General features: G+C 37.8%; 1 pseudogene; it reads left to right on the forward strand.

Annotated features, from left to right (window-relative positions):
* Positions 1 to 6392: 6392 nt before the first annotated feature.
* Positions 6393 to 15856, forward strand: LOC149751010 (secreted RxLR effector protein 161 pseudogene; annotated as a pseudogene).
* The last annotated feature ends 8247 nt before the right edge of the window (positions 15857 to 24103 follow it).

Here is a 24103-nt window from a genome sequence, read left to right on the forward strand (position 1 = left end):
TTTGGACTTGAGAAATAGGAACATCAAGAAAAGCTTCAATTGGTTGGGATACCTTGGTTATTTTAATATTTTGGTCATTTAGCTGGAAAGAAAACACTAGAGTCTTCTTGCAGAAAACTACCTCAGTTGATGACCTTCCTAAAAAGATAACTTCTCTTTATGGGCTAGCATCGCCTTCTTCTTGATTCACTCAATGAATTGGGTGGATAGTGTCACAACGTAGGACCTCACCCAAAATGGCTAGCTAGAAAGTATTATTTGGGTTCCTTGATCCTATATAAATACCCAAGATCTATTGAAAAAAAAAATTTGTAATTTTCTGGAAGCATGAAGAATCATGTGGAAGAATCTAGAAGATGATGGATGATTGATTAATCATGTGGAAGAACCTAGAAGATGATGGATGAAGAATCATGTGGAAGAACCTAGAAGATGATGGATGATTAATCATGTGGAAGAACCTAGAAGCTGATGGATGAAGAATCATGTGGAAGAACCTAGAAGATGATGGATTAGTCTTCAAGTATGAAAAATCACGAGGAAGATTTTGTCTAGAAAATTCTATCTAGAAAATTCTGTCTAGGTTCATATATATGAGAAGCTAAAATCAGTTAGTACAAGCAAAAAAATATAAACAAAAACATGCTTTGAGCAGCAGCTAAAGTATTCAAAAATCTCTCAAGTTTTTTTTCTAACCTCGTAACTCTACTCTTCTAATCAATTTCCAACCATGTTCTCATACTCTCCTAATCAAGTTCCTATTTTGAAGGAGAACACTATGACTATTGGAGTAGCCAAATGAAGACCATTTTCATCTCTCAAGACCTTTAGGAGGTTATTGAAGACACTTATGAAGAACCGCCTGCCGAAGGGAGCTCACCAATTTGGACGGAAGAGCAACAAAAGCAATATAAAGAAAATATGAAAGGAGATGCAAGTGCACTAAGGCTTATCCAACAAGGGGTAAGCAAGGCCATTTATCTTAGGATATTTGGTGCCAACAAAGCAAAGCAAGCATGGGATATATTGAAAGATAAATTTCATGGAAATTATAGAGTCATCTCCATGAAGCTACAATCTCTTTGGATGGATTTTGAAAATATGGCAATGAAGGAGAGTGAAAGTTCTCAAGAATTTTTCTCCAAAATTGCTGAAATTGTTAATCAAATTCGAAGTTGTGGAGATATCATTGAAGATAAGAAAATTGTCCAAGAAGTTCTTTGGAGCCTTCCCCCAAAATTTGATCATGTTGTGGCTGCCATTGAAGAATTCAAAGACCTCTCCAAATATACTTTGCATGAGCTCATGTGTTCTCTTCAAACTCATGAGCAAAGAATTAATAGATCTTCAAGTTCTCACTTAGAGCAAGCATTCTAATCCAGGCTAACCTTCAAGGCAGCAATGCTAAGACAAGCAAGAGAAGTCTCATCCTTCAAAAATAGCAAAGAGCATCACTACCAAAATAAAGGAGATGGTCAAACTAAGGCAAGATACGGAAGCACACAATAAAAATTTAAAAGCCTAAGTGCCGGTTGCCGAATTTGCAAGAAATCTAACCATGAGACAAAGGATTGCTACTACAAGTGCAAGAAGTGCAAAAATCCCAATCATTCTCAATGGGATTGTTGGTTTTAAAATAAGAAGAAGAATGAGAAGGATGAAGCCAACTTCACAAAAGGTGAACCCGATCAACTCTTCTCTTGCATGAGTATTCAACAAGAAGACCAACAAGTTTGGTACTTGGATAGTGGTTGTAGCAACCACATGATCGGAAACCGTGACTTATTTGTGGAGCTTGATCAAAGCATCACTTCTCAAGTTAAACTTAGAGATGGAAGGCTTCAAAATGCTATTAGCAAAGGAGTCATTTCAGTCCATACTTATGGAGGTAAGCAAAAACTCATCAAAGATGTTCTTTACGTTTCAAATCTTGCACAAAATCTCCTAAGTGTTGGACAACTTTTACAAAAGGATTATTCACTAACTTTTGAAGGTGAAAAATGCAAAATACTTGACAAAAAAAATAATCTCACTATGACAATAATTAAGATGACCTAAAACAAAATATTTCCACTCTTTATGCCACAAGTTGAAAAAGTTGCTTTCAAAAGTGAGACTCTAGACAAGACTTTCTTATGGCACTTAAGATATGGTCACTTGAACAATAAAGGGCTTCATTTGCTTAAGCAAAAAATATGGTTATTGATCTTCATACAATAAAGCAAAGAAATCAAGTTTGTGAAGGATGCATATATAGGAAGATGCATAGGCTTACATTTCCGAAGACATCTTGGAGAGCCAAAGCACCATTAGAGTTGGTTCATGCCGATATTTAGGATCCTTCAAGAACTCCATCTCTCAACAACAAGAGGTACTTTATTCTTTTTGTAGATGGTTTCACAAGGATGATGTGGATCTATTTTTTTGATCAAAAATCCAAGACTTTCTCCACTTTTCTTCATTTTCAAACACTTGTGGAAAAGCAAAGTGGTCACCAAATCAAGACTCTTCAGACTGACCGAGGAGGAGAATTTATTTATACTCTATTCATGAATTATTGTAAGAAAAATGGCATTCAAAGGCAGCTGACTATCAAAAGAAGTCCACAACAAAATAGAGTAGCTAAAAAGAAAAACCGCACTATTGTAGAAATGGCAAGGAGCATGATGAAAGACAAAGACCTATCCAAAATTTTTAGGCTGAAGCTATTAACACGGCGGTCTACATTCTCAATCACTTCCCACTAAAGTGGTAAGAAATTAAACTCCATTTGAATCTTGGAATCAAAGGAAGCCGATGGTAGATCATTTCAAAGTCTTTGGATGCATAGCTTATTCTCATATCTCAACTCAAAATCCAGATAAGTTTGATGCAAAAGGTGAGAAACTTATTTTCGTTGTATATAGTGATAAGTCCAAAGGCTATCATCTCTTTAATCCCAAAACAAACAATCTTATTGTCTCAAGGGACGTTGTTTTTGATGAGATGTCATCATAGAAATGGAAAGAAAATTTCATTCAAGCACCATTTACATTTGAGTTTTGGGAACCATTGACAAGGCAAGAAGAAGCTCAACATGCTCCACCACCATGTCCTACTTCAACTCCTCCAACGCCACCAACTTCAAGATCTTCAAACCAAAAAAGATCAACTTCACCACCAAGGAAGATGCGGGCACTATGAGACATCTATGAAGCATGTGATGTTGCTTTCTTCTCTTGTGAACCATAAACTTTTGAAGAAGCCACGAAAGAAGAAGTATGGAGGAAAGCTATGGATGAAAAAATTGAAACCATTGAGAAGAATAACACTAGGAAGCTTGTGGACTTGCCAAAAGGAAAGGATGTAATTGGCCTAAAGTAGATTTACAAGACAAAGTTCAAGGAAGATGGTTCTATTCAAAGACACAAAGTAAGGCTTGTTGCTAAGCACTACTCACAACAACCTGGGATAGAAAATGAAACATTTGCCCCCGTTCCCCGAATGAAAACCATACGAACTGTTCTTGTATGAGCTACACAATTGGAGCTTAATGTTTTCCAATTGGATGTCAAATCTATTAGAAATATGCCCTAGAAGCCAACATGCCTGATGCATATTTGTAATCTGGGGAACAAATTTGTAATTTGACTCTTATCAATAAATAAGATTGGGCAATTTGTTTATCATTCATGTTTATATATGTCCATGAATCGTCCAAGAAATTAATAGATGATGAGATATATTCTTAAGGAGTTGAGAATTTGAGGCATGTGCCATTACGGATTAATTTCTAAATGCTCCTGATCGATGGATCCATCACGAGGGACGGTGATTGATTCGCTGAGATTAGTGCATAGATCACTTAGTCAGATGGACGAGTCTCGAGTCCACGATGTAGAGGTACTGGAGTAATTGCGCGAGTACTTGTTAGAGAACAAGGTATTGAGCGTGACCAAAGATAGTAGTCACATGGATGTCTATCCACTCGTCAGTGACTACTTATGCTGCAGTTGTATGACTGGTCCTTTAACCTGCGATGCCTCAGTTATTCACTGTGAGGTTGCTATAGTTTGACGAGCATGTGAACTTGGGCTCTAGCCATTCAGATCCTTGTAGTGCGGATTGGCTACAGTAGGTTCATTTTAGAATAGGGTTGCATCTAGATGGAATCTATCGATCTTGATAGATTAAGAGTGATCCTATATGATTTATGAGACTGAGTTCGATAAATTCTTGATCAGGTATTTTGAAAAAAGAGTTTTCTATATCTCGAGCTGGAAGTCGAATAAAATTAACATATGACGGATGATGGAGTTTGACGAGATTTTTATAACCTCCGTCACGTCGGGATCCATGATAGAGGGACTATATCATATGCTAACTGCACCTAAAGATTTAGATATTCCATTCTGCTGGATTGCCATCACATACTACTAGGTGTCACTTGTGAATTGTGAGACTCGAAAGTATTCACTTGGTGTTCAGTGAACCCTGAGAGTAGAACTGAAATCGTTTCAGTCCACTGAAAGAAGTTTCAGTGATATTGAGATGAAGATCTCAATATGTCTCACTACCAGTCAGAATAGAACCTACGGAGTCACACACATAGAGGATTTAATTAGTCAGACAATCATTATTGTGATTTAGAATCTCAATTGAAGTCAATTATCAATATAATTGGTGATTGAATTAATCCACTAAGTGTTAGTAAGTTAATGGAAGAAGAATTAAGTAGAATTGATTGCAATTGGATTGCTATTGGGCTAATTTAATGAGCCAAATTAAATTGGATTCGACCCAAATTGATTTGGGTTCATGATTGGGTTAATTGGATTAAACCAGGATTTATGCGGATTTTCAAGTCCACATGTCGTCGTAGGATGAATATGACTTAAGTCGTGTTCACACTATGCGGACTTTAAAGTCTACATGGTATTATTGGATGCATGCTTCCAAATCAATTAATTCTCCTAATGAGATTAGGAGTCCTAATGTGATTAGAAATTAATCAATTGATTAAGTGGACACATGTCATGCATCTATAAGCACAAGGATTGGACACTTGGCATTAATCCAAGGGTGGGTTATAGTCCCATACTCCTAATAAGATTAAGAGAAGCCCTAAACCCAATCTATAAAAGGGTAGCAAGGGAGACGTTATGGATTAATCCTCTCCACGCCTCCCTTTCTCTTCTCTTCTCCCTTCCCACAGCAGCAAGAGGAGTCCATCCTCTTCCTCTCCACGGCAGCAAGGGAGTCCATCTTCTTCCTCCTCCAAAGTGTTGGTGGCATTAGAAGAAAAGGAGGCAGGAGACACCACACGGCGCCAAGGAAGAAGGAGTTCTTCTATCATGCCTCAAGCCCTCTTCTTCCTCCTTCTCCATGGCAGCAAGAGGACCTCTTCTTCCTCTTCTTCCACGGGAGCAAGGCTAGGAAGATCCACGTGCAAAGCTTCCTCCTTCCTCTTTCTCCATCGCGAGCAAGGTTGAAGAAGAAAGGGTTCTTCTTCAAGGAGGTAAGTTGCAAATTCTTATTCCAACTTATGATAGTCATGAGAGGTCTTTGCAAGGAGCTAGTACTCCGGTAAGACCTATTCTCAAATGATTAGATCCTCGTGTGGATACTTGTAGAGGTCGGACACATGTGCGGCTTAACCAGGAACCTAGAAAGATCATCAGGCTGCAGTGTTCTACACCTGCAGAATTTTTGAAGATGAGATCTTCAAATTAATAACTTCTGATTTTTGTTTCAATTTTATGAATATTAATCAACCCTCCTCAGATCCTATTCTTTCCTCTCTAATGAGTTCAAAGATCTTCTGAATTTGTATCTAGAAAAATTTTTGAATTCTACGATCTGAGACGCGTTCATGCGATGAACAACGTTCCGTGGGAATTCCACTGTGAACGTCGCATTGCACTGGGCGTATCTCAGCAAAATAAGCATTTCTCAATAGAGACCTTGAAGAAGAAGTATATGTGAAGCAACCACAAGGTTATGAAGTAAAAGGAAAAGAAGACAAAGTATACAAACTTCAAAAGGCTCTCTACGGATTGAAACAAGCATCGAGAGCTTGGAATAGCAAGATTGATGGATACTTCATTCAAAATGGATTTCAAAAAAGTCCACTTGAACCATCACTTTATGTGAAGATTGAAGATAAGAATTTCCTTATTCTTTGCTTCTATGTTGATGACTTGATTTACATGAGCACAAATATGCAAATGGTTGAAGAATTCAAGAAGAAGATGATAAAGGAATTTGAGATGACTGATTTGGGTCTTATAAAGTACTTTCTTGAAATTCAAGTCAAGCAATCCAAAGAAAAAATATTTATTTCTCAAGAAAAGTATCTTGAAGATTTGTTGAAAAAATTCCAAATGAACAAGTGCAGGCCAATCTCAACCCCTATGGGCTTGAATGAAAAGTTGGAGCAAAATGATGCTGCTAAAAAAGTTGATGCAAAAACATTCAGAAGTCTTGTAGGTTTCTTGATTCATCTCACAAATACAAGGCCAGACATTGTGCACTCGATAAGCATGATTTCAAGATCCATGAGTGAGCCAAGCAAACTTCATTCTGCTGCCGTAAAAAGGGTGCTTAGATATCTTCAAGGAACAAAGAAAGATGGCATCTTATATGAGGAAGAAGAAGATAATAAGCCCATTGGATTCACTGACAGTGATTGGGCAGGCTCCTTAGATGATAGAAAAGGCACTTCAGGCTATTTGTTTTGCCTTGGTACAAAGGTAATTTCTTGGAGCTCAAAGAAGCAAAAGACAGTGGCATTATCGTTAGCCAAAGCAGAATACATAGCTGCTACAGATGCTGCTTGTGAAGCAGTATGGCTAAGAAGAATTCTCTCATATTTACATCAAGATCAATCACGGCCAACGATAATTCATTGTGACGACATGTCGGCCATAGCAATGATAAAGAATCCGGTGTTTCATGCCTAGACAAAGCATATTGAACTTTGGCATCATTTTATAAGAGATTTGGTATACAAAGAAAAGATATGCTTGGAGTTCATCAACACAAACTCTCTGCTAGCAGAGTTTCTTACTAAAGCTGTCACCAGTGAAAAATTTGAGAACTTCAGGAAGCAACTGAAAATTACAAATTAAGAGGGGCATTGGAAAAAATAATTTGTAATTTTCTAGAAGCATGAAGAATCATGTGGAAGAATCTAGAAGATGATGGATGATTAATTATGTGGATGAAGAATCATATGGAAGAACCTAGAAGATGATGGATGAAGAATCATGTGGAAGAACCTAGAAGATGATGGATTAGTCTTCAAGTATGAAGAATCACGAGGAAGATTCTATCCAGAAAATTTTATCTAGAAAATTCTGTCTAAGTCTATAAATATGAGAAGCTAAAATCAGTTTGTACAAGCAAAAAAATATAATCAAAAGTATATTTTGAGCAACAGTTAAAGTATTCAAAAATCTCCCAAGTTTTCTTTCTAACCACACAACTTTACTACATTTTCTGTCCACCATCTTCCGCTAACCCAATAAGATTTATGCAGCGAATAACCGATCTGGGACTAAACACACGCACACACGGATCCTTACATTCTCCCCCCGTTTAAGACCTAACGTTCTAGTCAGGTTAAGAGTTTGAATCTATTCAAATCTAATCATAAGTATTATGATCGGCCTGTGGTCAGCCTCAATAAATTTAAGCTACAGTGTCCCCTACTCCACATAAGTTATAGGCTGGGTTCGCTCTAATATCGTTGGTAACAACCCAGGACCTTACCCAAAATAGCTACCGAGAAGGTATTATTTGGATTCCTTGATCCTGTATAAATATCCAAAATCTATCCAGCGAATAACTGATGTGGGACTAAACACATGCCCACACGGATCCTCACAGATACCATCCTCCCTACTTTTCTAAACAAAAAAAAAGGAGAGGAAGAAGGGAACTGGATTATTTTTTGGTCAGCTCTAGACTACAAATGGATCAATCTAATCGAATTGCAGGCCTAATCAAAACAGAACTATCAAAGTCCAAGCTTAGGTCTGATGAGCTCTGTACCAGTAGACTGCATCTATGTTGATTCAAATTTGATCTCCTGTATCACCAATATCCTTACTCCTAACCAAGACTCAACGAGCTTCCCTTCTATTTACTTCTAGCTCAAACCCTTGGATTTGGTGAGTTCTGTGCAATTTTATTAACCAACAACCAGCAGCAGCAAGATCACCACCTCTCCGAGGCTCCATTTCTCTAAAATTTATTTATGTGGGAGACCCACAAGCAGGGATTAGGATATCCAATGATCCATTATTCTCCAGAGGCTTCTCAAACTACTCCATTTATTATTTATCAGAAGAAGTGTTGTGTTTCACTTTGGCCACTTGGTTCACATGTTGTGCGTCTCAGAGCCTGTTCAGAACGTAGTAGTCTCCATTCCACTTTATCTGTCTTCTTTGAGGTCCAAGGAAACGTTAAAAAACGACCAGTGAAGTAAGTAGGTATCCTTTCACACAATTTGGTTTCATGGCAAGCTACATTCTTATCTAGTTGCTTCAAATACAAAATTCAAGGCTAGACTCTTTGGTTGTGAGCTAAGTATCAGTCTTTTATTTGATTCCAAAGTAATCCAGCATAATGATCACTACGACATTGATAACGATTGCCATAGAAAAGATGAAAAGAGCAAGGAGAATGTCAACCTCTGACATTGCCTGCTTTGTCATTTGAAAACTAACTGTAAACCAAATCTGAAGGACCTGAACTTTCTCTAGGCAAAATGGTGCTAGAGGTACTTGAATGGCGACCCTAGAATATGAAGGATGAGGCCTGCCACAAGAAACTGAAACTGAGACAAATTAAAAGAAAATGCAATTGTCTCTGAAATCTGCATTGCTCCCTCCCCCATGGAATTGGATCAAATTCCATGGGGGGTGGAGGGAGATTGGCTTGGGCATATTCTCTCTACTTCCTCTTTGTATGAGGCAAAGGTGAAAGGTGTATCTTTGTGGCCTAACAATGGGACAAACACTCTTCTCTGGAAAGCGCGAGTCCTTCAACCTCCTGACCTCTGGGCTACCGATGAGGGATTACTTCGCTACATGAGCTCCTCTCTTTCAGTCAGACCCACCAACTCAACTGATTCTTTCATAGAGAGGACACAGCTCAGCAGAATTATCAATCAAATATCTATAAGATTCTCAACTCTGGTGACATTACCCTTCTTCCCAAAACTTTGGAAAATACCAGCTCCTCTCAAATTCAAAACCTTGGTTCAATCTAAAAAACAAACTCAACTCTTTCTTCTTCTTCCCACGACTAGAAATCACAATCATCGGCTGAGAAATTGGTCGGAAATCGCTAAGGCACCGCCTCCATCAGCGTTCGTCGCAGAGGCTTTCGGCCGTTATCCTTAACTAGATGCTGGAGATCCGGCCACCAACAAGCCGACCGGTGTTTGGTATTGATTGGATCGCAGACCCTCCTACTTGGCCTTGTATTTTTTTTTGGGCTAAATCCAACCAGCCATCTACCACCGCTGACCGCCCTTTGCTGGCCGCCACCACCGCCTGCTACTGCTTCACCTGATCATGACCATGGTAGCTAATAGCCCACCTCCCTTCCTCCCCTATTTGTCGAGAAAGAAAGAAAGAAAGAAGAAAAGAAAAAGAGGAGGTGAGAGAGAGAGTTATCCCTCTCTTGTTTCTCTTTCTTATTTTTTCTCTCTTCCTTCTCTCTCATCTCCCTATTTCTCTCTCTAAGAAGACCCATGGATCCATAAACCGAGTTCCTTCGACTTGATCTATGAACCCCAGTTGATCCCTGAAAACAGGCCCTAAACTGCCCTAGTGTCCGGGCCGCCTACTAGACCGATCACCCCAGCCTTGTTGAATATACCTAAAACCTCCATTGATGAATCTTGTTAATTGATCTTGGCCTGATTGAGTCTAATTTATTAAGCGAATCGTCTAGACCTGACCTACCCAAAACTATTGTACGCCTAATCAAATCTTCTCGCATTATTATATTAAAGTCAGCAATTAGAAATTAATTTTGTTGTTAATATTTTAAATAGGTCTAGCAGAGTCGCCTAGCGAAGTCTGACCGTCTAAGACAAAAGAGGTAAGTAAGTCTTATACTTTTTACTAGTTTCCGAACTTGTAAGTAACCCTTATACTCTATTAGTTTTCAAATTTTCATATATTTTTTATGCTTATAATATTAAATATTGATGATATCATATTTTCTTAAAATCAAGAATCAAGTATATGATATTATAAAACTCATGATTTATTACAAAATAATGGTTCCATAAATATTTTAATATTCATGACTGGTTTATAAACTATGAACTTCACATTTATGAAAATAATATTTTTATTATAAAAAGAATAATTTCATGATTATTCTACTATTAAATACTTATTTATGGGCTATGAACTCTATAAAGCTATTTAGTGTGTTATTCATGTACGGTTCAAGAAAATATGATTCAAGAAATATGACTTAAGAAAAATTATGTTAAGAACTATGGCAAAAAACTCTTAGATAGCCATGTATGGCCCCTGAAAGTGGATAGATAGACATCCAATTTCATACGATCCTACCAGCGGGTAATAGTAGTTGGCATACGACCCTCCCAATGGATAATAGTAATTGGCATACGATCCTACCAGCGAGTAATAGTAGTTGGCATACGACCCTATCAACAGTAATAGTAGTTGGCATACGACCCTGTCAGCGGTAATAGTAGTTGGCATACGACCCTACCAGCAGGTAATAGTAGTTGGCATACAACCCTGCCAGTGGGTAATAGTAATTGGCATACAACTCTATTAGAGGATAATAGTAGTTGGCATATGACCCTACCAGCAGATAATAGTAATTAGCATACGACCCTACCAGTGGATAATTGTAGTTGACATACGACCCTACCTACGGATAATAATAGTCAGTGTTTGTCGATTACGACCTTGTCACAGGTATAATAGTGATCTTAGCATTTAGTCTGAGGAAGTAATTTGATCAATGATATGCTTAAAGGATAAATGATTTATAATTTTATTTATGCTATACACCTGGAACCCTATTTATGGCATATTGATGATATTGTATGCATGATTGACTTTATGACTTACTTTATCATATGATACTATGAAATGTTTTGTCTTGTAATAATTGTTATTTTCACATTATGATGCATCGACTCATGCAAAATCTTATGCTTGATCCAGTAAGATAGTAAAAGATTTACTTACTGAGCTGTGTCACTCATATATCTCTACTTTTATTTTTCTCTCTCTAAGCGAATTGGGTCAATAGGGACGAAGAATGGTCCAGGCTTAGATTTCGTGCCAGCAAGTTTGGCGATATATATAACAGAACTTTAGTTCTTCGGTTGACTATGAATTTATAGTTAGTAATTTTTTAAATTTTGAGGATTATGAGTTTGGTATTTATGTTTAGATTTAGATGCTCTGAATCAATATTGGTTGCATTTAATAGATAATAAAATTGGATTCCAATTTATTCTATTTTATTTGAGATGAATTTGGAAACTAAATATAATGTTGGCTTCGTATTATCGTGGGTTGTATTCTCGGTAGCACGGCCATGTCATGCTCCAGATCTGGGGAATGACTATCTCTACATGAAATTGGCATAACTAGAACCCTAGATTATTAAAAAAGCTTTAGAACTTTAGAATATCCATTGTTAGCCTTTCGTTCTACTCTCTAGCAACTGTAAATACACTCCCCTATAGAGGATTAAAAGATTCTCTTGTTCTTCTTGTAGTTCTCTCTTTTAGTCTTTTAGCTTAGAATTTAGGATAAATTAGAGAAGGTGGTGGAAAACTCTACCAAAATAGAGTCTGTCAACTAAATTCTTTTCCCTCTTTCTTTTAGATCTAGTCACTAAATCTCTATATATATCTACCCCTAATTCAAGTAGGTCTAGGTTTCTGTGCAAAGACTTGAGTTGAACCCATCTTAGACCTAGAATGCAAAGAGGGTTACAAGAGCAACAAAGAGCAAGAGAGAGGTTCTCCCAAGAGGCCTCCTCCAAAGGAAGAGATCTTCGACTGGACTTCAATTTGATAAGCTTTGTGTTGTTGTTGTTGTTGTTTTGGCTTATGGTATCATGTAATTTATGTGTGAATGCTTGAATGGATGCATTTTTTCATGACTCCTGCATTCCTGTATCTTCTTTAGTTTAGATCCTTTATTTGATATATAGCTTATATCTATTAGCTTAATTCATTTTAGTTGCTTTATTTTCATTTTAGCATACCCATATTTGTAGTGCAATGAAATCAATTCAAACATAAGGGATCGCACATGGTTTACTTTGTCATTTCTCTTTCAATTGTGATTGGGAGGCAAGGAAGGCAGCTACAACTCAAACCAGTTCTGCAGGCTTAAGGACATTATAAATCGTCTACACTAGTTTTATGAAAAGACTTATTATTATTATTTTTTATGGATGATTAATAGGCATTGTTTGTCTGTCTGAAGTCTTTCAACTGGACAACCTAGCTCTCGTGCTCTAGACCAAGAAATTCCCTTTTTAATTTCTATCAAACAAAGTGTCCATTGATTGATTTTGTATAGCCAGCTCTAGTTGGTACTTTGTGAAGATTAAAGAAAAGTAGACGATTCTTAATGCCAACTAAGTTGAGGGAATCAAATGAACCATAATGAAGTAAATTATGAAGGAACAAATACCAAGATATGCCGTTTCATCCACTGCACTTTAACATTGACATGTGACTAAATTTTGTAACACAGTAGAAAGGATTAAGTTCATTATATTCTAGTGCTATAATTTCTTTATTCAACTGTTGTACAATCATAAGCCATTAACACAGTAGAGAGGATTAAGTTCATTATATTGTAGTCTATTTTAGTGTCGAAACCATGGATATCTATGTCATGTTTGCATTTGCAGTCTTTAAGCACTCCAATGGCAAGGTGTTGATGTCCGGGCCTTCTTACGGCAGCGCTTCACTATCAGAAACCAAAAATTCAACTCTCAAACCATTATTACATTTTCAGGCCTTCAACACTCCAATGGCAAAACCTTGTTGTCCATCAAAGTTCTACCATCAAATAATTTGAATGCCAAGGTTCTACCATCAAATAATTTGAACGGCAAATGGTCATCATCTGAGTGCCCTCTCAACAAACCTCATCCTATGTGCACCTTCGTTTCAAATGTAAAAATCCGGATAGCTCAATCCTATCCTTGAGATGCCCTTTGTGAGGACCGTGTGGTCGTGTGTTTAGTCACACATCGATTATTCGCCGAGGAGATCTTGAGTATACAGGACTAAGGAATCCAAATAATACCTTCCGGCTAGCCATTTTGGATGAGGTCCTGGATTGTTACAAATGGTATCAGAGCGAACTCAGCCCATAACCTATGTGGACTAAGAGATACTGCAGCACGGGTTAATGGACATTGACCACAGGCCTATCATGGTGTATGTAATTAGATTTGAATGGATATGAACCCTTAGTCTGACAAGGACGTCAGGACTTAAACGGGAGGAGTATGTGAGGAAGCGGTCGTGTGTTTAGTCTCACATCAGTTATTCGCCGAAAAGATCTTAGGTACTTATACAGGACTAAGAAACCCAAATAATATCTTCTGGCTAGCCATTTTGGGTGAGGTCCTGGGTTGTTATACCCTCCATAAATGCCCTACTTCTTCTCCCCTTCAAAGGCATGCAAATGGTCATGGATTAGTTACTTGCCTTGCATGCCATTGCATTTCAAAATTCTTGAGTGACAGGAGGTTCTAGTGGAGTTGTAATGCAGTGTATCTGTCCAAAGCCATCTTCCTCAACAATAGTACTCACCTTGTATATATCCTTAGAAAGCATTCACCTTCCTACCAAGAGAACTTGTAACAATTACACACGTGTTGTTAGGGTGGCTATAGAGCCTAGCCTCCTCTTAGGTTGGTACTAGAAATATGGAACACGAATGGGCTATCCATATCTATTTCTTTTTGATGAATTTCGATAATAGTAAGATTCTTAAATTTGCATTTATATTGAGACAGATCCCAATATAGATATAAATCCGAATGGATATTATCCGTTCTGCTTTCACCCCCAAATGTGCAGCACTATTCTCTTAAGCATTCAATTGTACCCACCGATCCTGAATCCGGTTATATAATAGTAGAAGAAACATGCTATAAGAACTACATAATTGATAATTATTTTGTGCAATTGACAATTAAAAGCTCTTCAGAGAAGAATCCATAGTATCGAAGCAGCCTCGACGATTATTGCTAAATCTCAAGAGTTTTAATTCGAATTGTCAAGGTAGATAGGACTTTGGTGGTCAACACCCCATCCCACTTTGTGAGTGCTTTCAACTGGCCATGGCTGCATAAATATCTTGGTCAAGTGGCCTGACAGGTACCTAAACCCACTAGTCCAGGCCCAATAGGCTCGTACAAAGACCCAAAAGCCTTGAGAAAAAGTAAGGTGTAGTCATCTTCGTACTTATTATTCCTCCAACTCATTGGTTTATCTAGCTACAAGTTTTATCATGCATTCAAACAGGATAACAAAATTAAATGCTCTCGGTGCAAAACACTACAAAACAGAAGGAGACTTATAAAAACTATTGCCGGTCTTCTTATGAAAGGCAAAGCTAGGCATATGGCTAATTATTGAGCACCAAGAGAAAAACGTGTGGGGCCTTGAGTCACAATAAAAGTTAGTTGGCGTTTACAAAAAGGCAAAAAATAGTGGGAAGATAATAGCTTTTATGAAAAAATTATGGGATGGAAGTCGAAGGCTCTGTCCTTCGCTGGTGGAGCAATCTTTCTGCATTCGGCCCTCTCATTCATTCCTATCTATTTCATGTCTCGTGTGCATGCGTCTTCTTCGGTACTTACAGCTATGGAGATGGAGTTCAGGGCTTTATTATGAGGTCGCTCATCTGACTGCAGAGGGCTTCGTCTTATTTCATGACCTATTATTTTGTGAACCAATGGGTGTGGGTGGGTTTGGCTTGCACTTACTACTGTTGAGAAAAATACAACTAAAAAATAATGATGCAGCAAACTCTTTCTCTCTTTTTATATAATTAAATAGGATATTACTCACCAAACAACAATAATCTCTACAATCTACTCAAACAATTCACAAGCAAAATAATTAAGCAATCCGAGGCAACACTATTTTTTTTAACTAAGAAATTCTTCAATATGAAAGAAAAAACCTCCAGCCAAAAACTTCCATTAAATAGAATAATAGAATTACAATAGATTCCCTCTAGTTCAACAAGAGATTGCACAAATATCAACAAAATTTTGTCTTGGCTTCCGCAACAAAAATATTAATCACCAATAAGATGAATTTCAATAATAAGCAGCAAAATAGAGAATGGATCTATCGTGCAAGCTAGCAGCCCACCTAGTATTACATCCTCCCACTTTGCCGGCACAGCTAGTGCGCTCCAACTATAAGTTTCCAAGATCTTGGCTAAAAACCTAAAAGCTGCTAAGTTATAACTTGTCACCCGGGGTAAAAAATACAGCACCAGTTCCTTTGGATAATGAGGAATGGTGAATCTATCAATGTGTTTAGGGACCCTTGGATTTCTAATGTGCCGTTGAGCCAGTGGCTTGCTTATGTTAATGTTGATGTGAACTTTTTTAATTCTCACTAATTCTGACTCAGCTAAAGAGTAAGGATATGTATCAAATCCTTACATTGCACCACCAGTCTGCTGATACGAATCAGTTTAATGGTGTGGAAGTTGGAAGTCCTTACGAGGGTGAAATACTTTTGGTGGAAGCTTCTATGGGTGAAAATTCCATACAGAAGTGTTTTGAACCGGAGGGTGCTGCTGCCGGATAAAACAATTTGTTGTGATTTTTGTGCAGGGAGCATAGAAGGCTGTCAATATGTTATTGTCCCTTTGCTATACAGTGCTGGAATCAACTTGCCGTTGATCTTGAGCTTCCATTAGTCCCTCCTCCTTTGCCGGCGTTGGGTAATTTTTTGTCCAGTGCCATGGTGAAGATAAGGAATAAAACAATGATGGCTTTCATGGCTTGGCTGATTTGGTTGGCCCGGAATATGAGAATCTTTGCAAAACACCTCTCTCCTTCCTCTTTTAGCTGATGTTTTTGAGCAGGAGTCTCCATCCTTTAGTGTTCATTCAAATCAATAGCACTAGGGGTAGCTCTATAGTGCAGCAATAGCACTCCGCTCATCCTACTCTAGTGTAAGTGCAGCCGATCGAATCAAAAATAAGAACCTGATGCAGCGGTGCAGGAGAGTCTCTCTGATGAGTCTATAAGACCTTCCCAGAATGTTGAGCTGCATAGGAGCTAGCCTAGTTAGTTGGTACTAAGGCTGGGTCTATATTTTGCTACCAGTTACCATTAAGGATAGGAGATTTGGCTAAGGATCTTTGCCATCGCATTTGGATGGATTAAGCAACATTCTACATCTTCTTCTTTTTATCTGCTTAGGCAGGTTCTTCATACATTGCGTGTACCAATACATCCAATAAAATCAAAAAACACTAGCTCGTAGAGTGCCTGTGGCAGCTCCCCCTCTCCTGACCAGAGGGTGTACCCTGAATGGTGGGCCGCGTAGGCAACCACCCAGTCGGTTGTTCCGTTAGCTTTTCTGAATACATGCTTGGCCTAAAAGGCCACCCCATCCTTCATCATCATCTCTATGTCTCCGATCAGGGGGTGGTCCATGCTCTCACCCCTCGTCCCCTCCGAATCCACCGATAACCGTGACCGAATCGTCCTCTAGAATGATCGAACTGACCTGCAGCACCAGCCACACATGTCGAAGACCAGCCCGGCAACTTGCAACTCTACTACCGAAACCGACGTGTCAAACAACTGGCAGCCACCCGCTGCCACCATCCTGTGTAATTCCATCGAGCACCGATTTATCGAAGTTGATCTTGAGAAAGCTCGGAAGTGAAGGTTTTCGGGTGAAAAATATATTCAACTTTTCTCTCTACCTTTCTGCATCATGTTCCTAAAACAACAATAAAACAAAAAAAAAAAAAAGACGTCAAGATAGAGAAAGGGACAAAGTCTGCCACCCGTTACGATTAAGGACAGGAGATTTGGCTAAGGGTCTTCGCTATTGTATTTTGGATGGATTCAGCAACCTTCTATTTTGTTTTTATCTTTTTGAATCATACGCCAAGAAAAAAAAAAAAACGCCAGGATAGAGAAAGAGACAAAGCCTGCCATCTTTTTTGGTACCACTGGTTTTTTGGGAGTCATAATCTAACAGAAAAGAGATGGTACTTTCCGGAAGTAGGTGTGCGGCGACAGCTGAAATCACGTGTCGGGATGTCGACCGAGATTTTGGGCCGGCACCGTTGAATGGTACAAATTTATTGGCCTGTTCGCATCTGAAAAACCTTGAGACCAGCATCCGAACAAGCAGTGCATACCAATAAAAGAGGAACCATAGTGTGGTCCGCTGGAACAGATATTTCCACTGATTTTATATATATATTATTTTCTCATTTTTATGAATGTATTTGTACTAAATTAGTATAACAAATCCGATTTATCCCAAAAAAAAAAGTTAGATAGAGTACATCCCTGCTTTCGTTATCTATAAATATTGTTGGAAATTTTTTATTTTTTTGTTAAAAAAATTCAAATTTGTAAATGAAATTTTATCTTTTTCTTTTTTAAATGATCCAAAAGTTTTAAATTTTTATTTTAATAGTCTCATCTCGGATGATTATGCTCCAGAAGAATCTCTCGATTAATGTGCACCACTTTAGCTACTACGAGCAAGACTGGATAGTATCCAGAAACAAGATCTGCCACATCAAAAAGCCGAGTCATATGTCAAACTTTTGGATGTCACAACTTAGTCATACGACGTCCAATTAAGAATATTTTTTTAAAAAAAATCGAGCAGTTTTTCGAAATCTACGAGCTCAAATTCTATTATTTGGGGCCTAAAACGGGCTAGTCAAATCAAAAATTTTCTTTTTTAAGTAAAACTTTGACCGGGTGTAACTCCATATCCGAGAAGAATCTGATATAGCGACAAAAGGTAGAGTTGATGTAGAAATTAAGATCTATCTCCTCAAAAATTTGAACTTTTTTTTGGAAGATTTTTATTAGTAATGTCTATTTTAGGAAAGAGAGTCCTACTAAGATTAGAAAGAAGAATCCGACACAAATTATGTAAGAACGGACCTCACCATTATAAATAGAAGCTCTGTACCTTATTTTTTAATCATCAATAAAAGAAAAGAGGACTTAAGCCCTACTTTCGTAATTATTATATTTTTTTCTAGTCATCTTTTGAGGGATTCGAATTAAGCGGGTTGAAGAAAATCTTCCTTCTCTCCAATTAGATCTAGTTGAAATCAGAGCTCCGATCCTCTATATCTGTTGAGGCTTCTGTTCATATTCCAATGTGTGAGTAATACAAGCAATCAGGAGAAGAGCTATTTGTACTTCAAGTGTATCGAAGAATAAAAGCAAGTATGGTTGCTAGTTCTTCCTCGATGGGTGATGATGAGGCAAAAGAACGCCTTATATAACTAGAGGAGAAGATTGTCCAACTCAACGAGATCGTCTCCAGATTGGCGATACCTTCAACACAAGCACCAGTAACACCTGTTGGAAGTTCTCTCCTATAGCTCGAGATAAAGATCCACCATCCAATGAGGATGAGAATGAGCAACCTACGGGTATAAAAAATCTTCCTCTTTAATAGTTTAAAGTTGAGGATCGAATCGAAATCTCTGTATATAATAGTATTGTTGATGAAGAATGCTAGATAACTGGCTAGACTAGTTAGAGACATGCTTAGCTATCTATAGATACTCTAGTATCTAGAAAGTAACTTTTGTCCGTCTCAAGCTTTCTAGCCATGCTCTTATCCGGTGAAATTCGTACATAAGAAACAACGACATTTCAAATTTGATGTGAAATAAATTCAAGAGCCTAATCAAGAAACAGTTCTATCCAATAGGCCATGAGGAGGATCGATGGATCAAGTGGTAATACCTACGGCAAAAGTATGGTCAATTTGTTAGGACTACACTGCCGAGTTCCACAAGCAAGCAATCTTCCTCGAAATCTCCATCGACAATCATACAGTTTTCATGAAGTATATTGGAGGTCTCCACAAGAGCATCCGAAAGAAGCTAAAACATTTTAAAGTTGAAAACATCAGCAAAGCTAGTGTGAAGTCCATGAGGATTGAGAAGAAGAATCAACCTAGGGAAGGTAAAAAGGGTAACAAGTTTAAAAAAGGTAGCAAAAAATCAAGCCAGAAGAAGGAGCAAGGCAAGAAGCAAATCAACACGACTCAAAAAAATTACTGCGATCATTGTAACCCCATGGACACACAAAGAAGAAGTATTAGAAATTTCACCTTAAGCTTCGGCCAAAGAGGAAGACGTTTGTCAAGATAGAAAATCTTGGCAAATCAATTAACCAAGATTTTGCGTAGGAATGTGTCCTAGAATTATTGAGAGGGATGGGGTTTAAGCCTACTCTTTGGTCACCAACAACAGATATCCAACCTCTATGATCGGAGAGATCCTATGAAAAGTGTTTAATATGGTAGGAATGAAGCTGATTGAGCGATCATGTTTGAGCATATTTTTAGATTATATCTCCTCCTATCTCGATGATGAGTGCTCACATTAGTGTCAAAATAAATTGAAAAGGCTGAGTTACACTCTTAATGGGTCCAATGCAGGAAGGCCATAGGTATTTGGTTACAAATACCCTTGGAGTGCTTATCTATGTAAGAATCGTCGTATAGGCTGCGACTAGGGGTTTGGACTAATCGTGACAAATTTTCATAAAAAATCAAGGTACTAAGCACAAAACCTTTAATATGCATTGACCATTTAAAGATTCAATTGATCCGTACTATGTGTATGATATATAGAAGTCTAAGACAAATAACTTAATTCAAGATCTAATCCATAATAGGCCCTTCAAATGGATACATTCAGTACTAAGTGAGGTTTGAATTCACAGGATACCTCATCCATTGCATAATATAAGTTGCCAAGATACTCTTTTTTATGATTCTAAAAATTTAAATCTTTTATGGAGGATTGTTAGAAATTTTTAAATTTTCTATTTTAAAAAGATTCAAATTTTTAAATAGAATTTTATTTCCTTCTTTTTTAAATGATTCAAAAGATTTAAAACTTTATTTTAATCATCCTCCACTGGATGATTAGTGAAAGTACTCTCTTGCATTTATAGATGCCATGTTCATTCAAACCTAAGTTGAGCTTTAAAGACGGTGTGTTGGTGACCACACATGCTTGCACTCAGCTTGGCTCAGCCGGGTAACCATGTCGTGCAAGTGCGCACGGCATCGCGTACATGATCCGTATGCACATGTGTGGAAAGCACATTTTTCCATATGCCCTAATTTAAAATATGAAATTTGAATTTGATTTTGATATGTAAATAGCATTATACCTCCTCTTTTTTATGAAGAGAATGAATTTTTTAACGAAGGATCAGAAAAAAATCGATCCAGATCTACTACGGAAATGATTTGGAAGATCCAAAACTAAAAATATATTAGAAGTATGCCCTAGAAGCCAACGTGGCTGACGCATATTTATAATCTGGGGCATAAATTTGTAATTTGACACTTATTAATAAATAAGATTGGACAATTTGTTTTTCATTCATGCTTGTATGTGTCAATGAATCGTCCAAGAAATTAATAAATAATGACACATATTCTCAAGAAGTTGAGAATTTGAGGCATGTGTCATTAAGGATTAATTTCTAAATATTCCTGATCGATGGATCCATCACGAGGGACGGTGATCGATCCGCTGAGATTAGTGCAGATGGACAAGTTTCGAGTCTACGGTGTAAAGAAACTGGAGTGATTATGCAAGTACTTGTTAGAGAACAAGGTACTAAGCGTGACCAAAGATAGTAGTCACATGGATGTCTATCCACTCGTCAGTGACTACTTATGCTGCAGTTGTATGACTGGTCCTTTGACCTGCGATGCCTCAGCTATTCACGGTGAGGTTGCTGTAGTTTGACGAGCGTGTGAACTTGGGCCCTAGCCATTCAGGTCCTTGTAGTGCAGATTGGCTACAGTAGGTTCATTTTGGAATAGAGTTGCATCTAGATGGGATCTATCGACCTTGATAGATTAGGAGTGATCCTATGTGATTTATGAGACTGAGTTCGATAAATTCCTAGCTAGGTATTTTGGAAAAAGAGTTTTTCATATCTCGAATTGGAAGTCGTATAAATTTGACATATGACGGACGATGGGATTTGACGAGATATCCATAACCTCCATCATGTCGGGATCCATGATGGAGGGACTGTATCATACGCTAACTGCACCTAAAGGTTCAGACGTTCCATTCTGCTGGGTTGCCACCATATACTACTAGGTGTCACTAGTGGATTGTGAAACTCTTAAGGCATTCACTTGGTGATCAGTGAACTCTAAGAGTAGAACTGAAATTGTTTCAGTCCACTGAAAGGAGTTTCAGTAATATTGAGATGGAGATCTCAATATGTCTCATTACCAGTCAGAATAGAACCTATAGGGTCACACACATAGAGGATTTAATTAGTCAGACTATCATAATTATGATTTGTAATCACAATAGAAATCAATGATCAATATGATTGGTGATTGAATTAACTCACTAAGTGTTAGTGAGTTAATGGAAGAAGAATTAAGTGAAATTGATTGCAATTAGATTGCAATTGGACTGATTTAATGAGCCAAATCAAATTGGGTTTGACCCAAATTGATTTGGGTTCATGATTGGGTCAATTTGATTAAACCAAGGATTGTGCGGATTTTAAAGACCACATGTCGTCGTAGGATGAATATGACTTAAGTCGTGTTCGCACTATGCGGACTTTAAAGTCCACATGGCGTCGTAGGATGCATGCTCCCAAATCAATTAATTCTCCTAATAAGATTAGGAATCCTAATGTGATTAGAAAATTAATCAATTGATTAAGTGGACACATGTCATGCATCTATGAGCACAAGGATTGAATACTTGGCATTAATCCAAGGGTGGGTTATAGTCCCATACTCCTAATAAGATTAGGAGAAGCCCTAAACCTAATCTATAAAAGGGTAGCAAGGGAGACATTATGAATAAATTCTCTTCTCTTCCTCTCCATGCCTCCCTTTCTCTTTTCTTCTCCCTTCCCACGGCAGCAAGAGGCTTCCCCTCTTCTTCCCACAGCAGCAATGGAGATCTAGTTCATCTTCTTCCAAGTGTTGGAAAGAAAGAAAGAAGAAGAACCTAGGAAGCGATCAATTCGCCCAAGGAAAGAAGGAGTTCTTTCCTCCACGCCCAAGCCCATTCTTCCTCCTTCTCCATGGCAGCAAGGGGGTCCTCTGCATTCTCTTCTTCCATGGCATCAAGGCAAGGAAGATCCACGCGCAAAAGTTCCTCCTTCCTCTTCCTTCGTTGCAAGTAGATCAAAGAAGAAAGGGTTCTTCTTCAAGGAGATATGTTGCAGATTTCTTCCAATCTTTTTGATAGTCATGAGAGATCTTTGCAAGGAGCTAACACTCCGGTAAGACCCTATCTCATATGATTAGATCCTCGTGTGGATACCTGTAGAGGCCGGACACATGTGCGGCTTAACCAGGAACCAAGAAAGATCATCGGGCTGCGGTGTTCTACACCTGCAGAATTTTTGAAGATGAGATCTTCAAATTTATAACTTCTAATTTTTGTTTCAGTTTTATAAATCTTAATCAACCCTCCTCAGATCCTAATCTTTCCTTCCTAATGAGTTCAAAGATCTTCTAGATTTGGATCTAGAAAAATTTTTGAATTCTACGATCCGAGGCGTGTTTATACGATGAACGACGTCTCGTTTGAATTCCGCTGCGAACGTCGCATCGAACAGGGCGTAACTCATCAGTGGTATCAGAGCCAGGTTCTAGGGAGCATGATTAGGACTTAAGGATTGATTACCATATTTTTAATCTGATTTTTAAAGAATTATGCTTGCTGGATTTTCTGCGTGCTGAAATTTCATGTTGCTGAAATTTTCAGCATGCAGATTTTTATTTACTATGATCTTGCAAATTATTTTAGAATTACGATTAGATTACAATCTTTTAAATCAAGTAATGCATGATCTGAAATCCAGAGAATAGCATAATAGGTTTAAAGTTTCAGATCTCAAAATATACATGAGATGCATGTGGTAATCATAATGTTCATACTTGTTTAAGGTTATGTTTAAAACAATGTATACATGAGATGTATGTATTAGTTAAACAAAATTTATTTGCATGAGATGTAAATAAAATCCTTAAACAATAAGACATTTACATAAGATGTAAACTGAAACAATTATGTCATTTACATAAGATGTAATCATATAATGTATAAAAGGATTTCATAATTACATAGGATGTAAACCTGAACCAATGTGACATTTACATAAGATGTAAATCGAATGACATATGGTATGGGATAGATAGTTATATTAGATGTAAATCTCAAGAGACCTAAAACTTCCCTAAATCAGTCGAGAGTGAACGATACATTGAGCTAGCCATATTTGATTAATTGATCTAATTGGTGTCTAGGAAAGCTTAAAGGTGGTTACTTAATTAGGACCTTACTCTCTGAGTAAGGAAAGCCTCTCACCTGCTTACCTGGTCAATTGATCGATTATCTCCTATGGAAAGCTCAAAGTTGGAATCACTAAGATCTGTTTACCCAATATTAAGTCGATTGGTCTTCCACCGTAGTAGAGTTGTTAAGATCTTTCCAGCGTTGATTAATCTCGGCTGGATACAGTGGGCTAGTTGCATCGGGGGATTAGACCTCTCTATTAACATGAGATGTTGTAGGGTAAGGGTGGGATTGGGCTTCGATAACTGTTAGGTGAGGACCCAATCATAACTTTATTTTCGCGGGATATACGGTGGGTCTGACTTAACCAAGGAACGGATCCAATAACTGTTAAGTGAGGTCCTTATGACTTGAAGACCAGATTAGCTCAATATGCTTACGAAGCATTGTACAAGAGTTGTACACTCATCATCTATGTGTCTCCAATAACGGTTAGGTGAGGTGACATGTAGATTGGT

This window comes from Phoenix dactylifera, chromosome 17 (genome assembly GCF_051530095.1).
Source record: "Phoenix dactylifera cultivar Ajwa chromosome 17, Ajwa_hap1_PhDact_Kaust_v1.1, whole genome shotgun sequence".
NCBI classification, from domain to species: domain Eukaryota; kingdom Viridiplantae; phylum Streptophyta; class Magnoliopsida; order Arecales; family Arecaceae; genus Phoenix; species Phoenix dactylifera.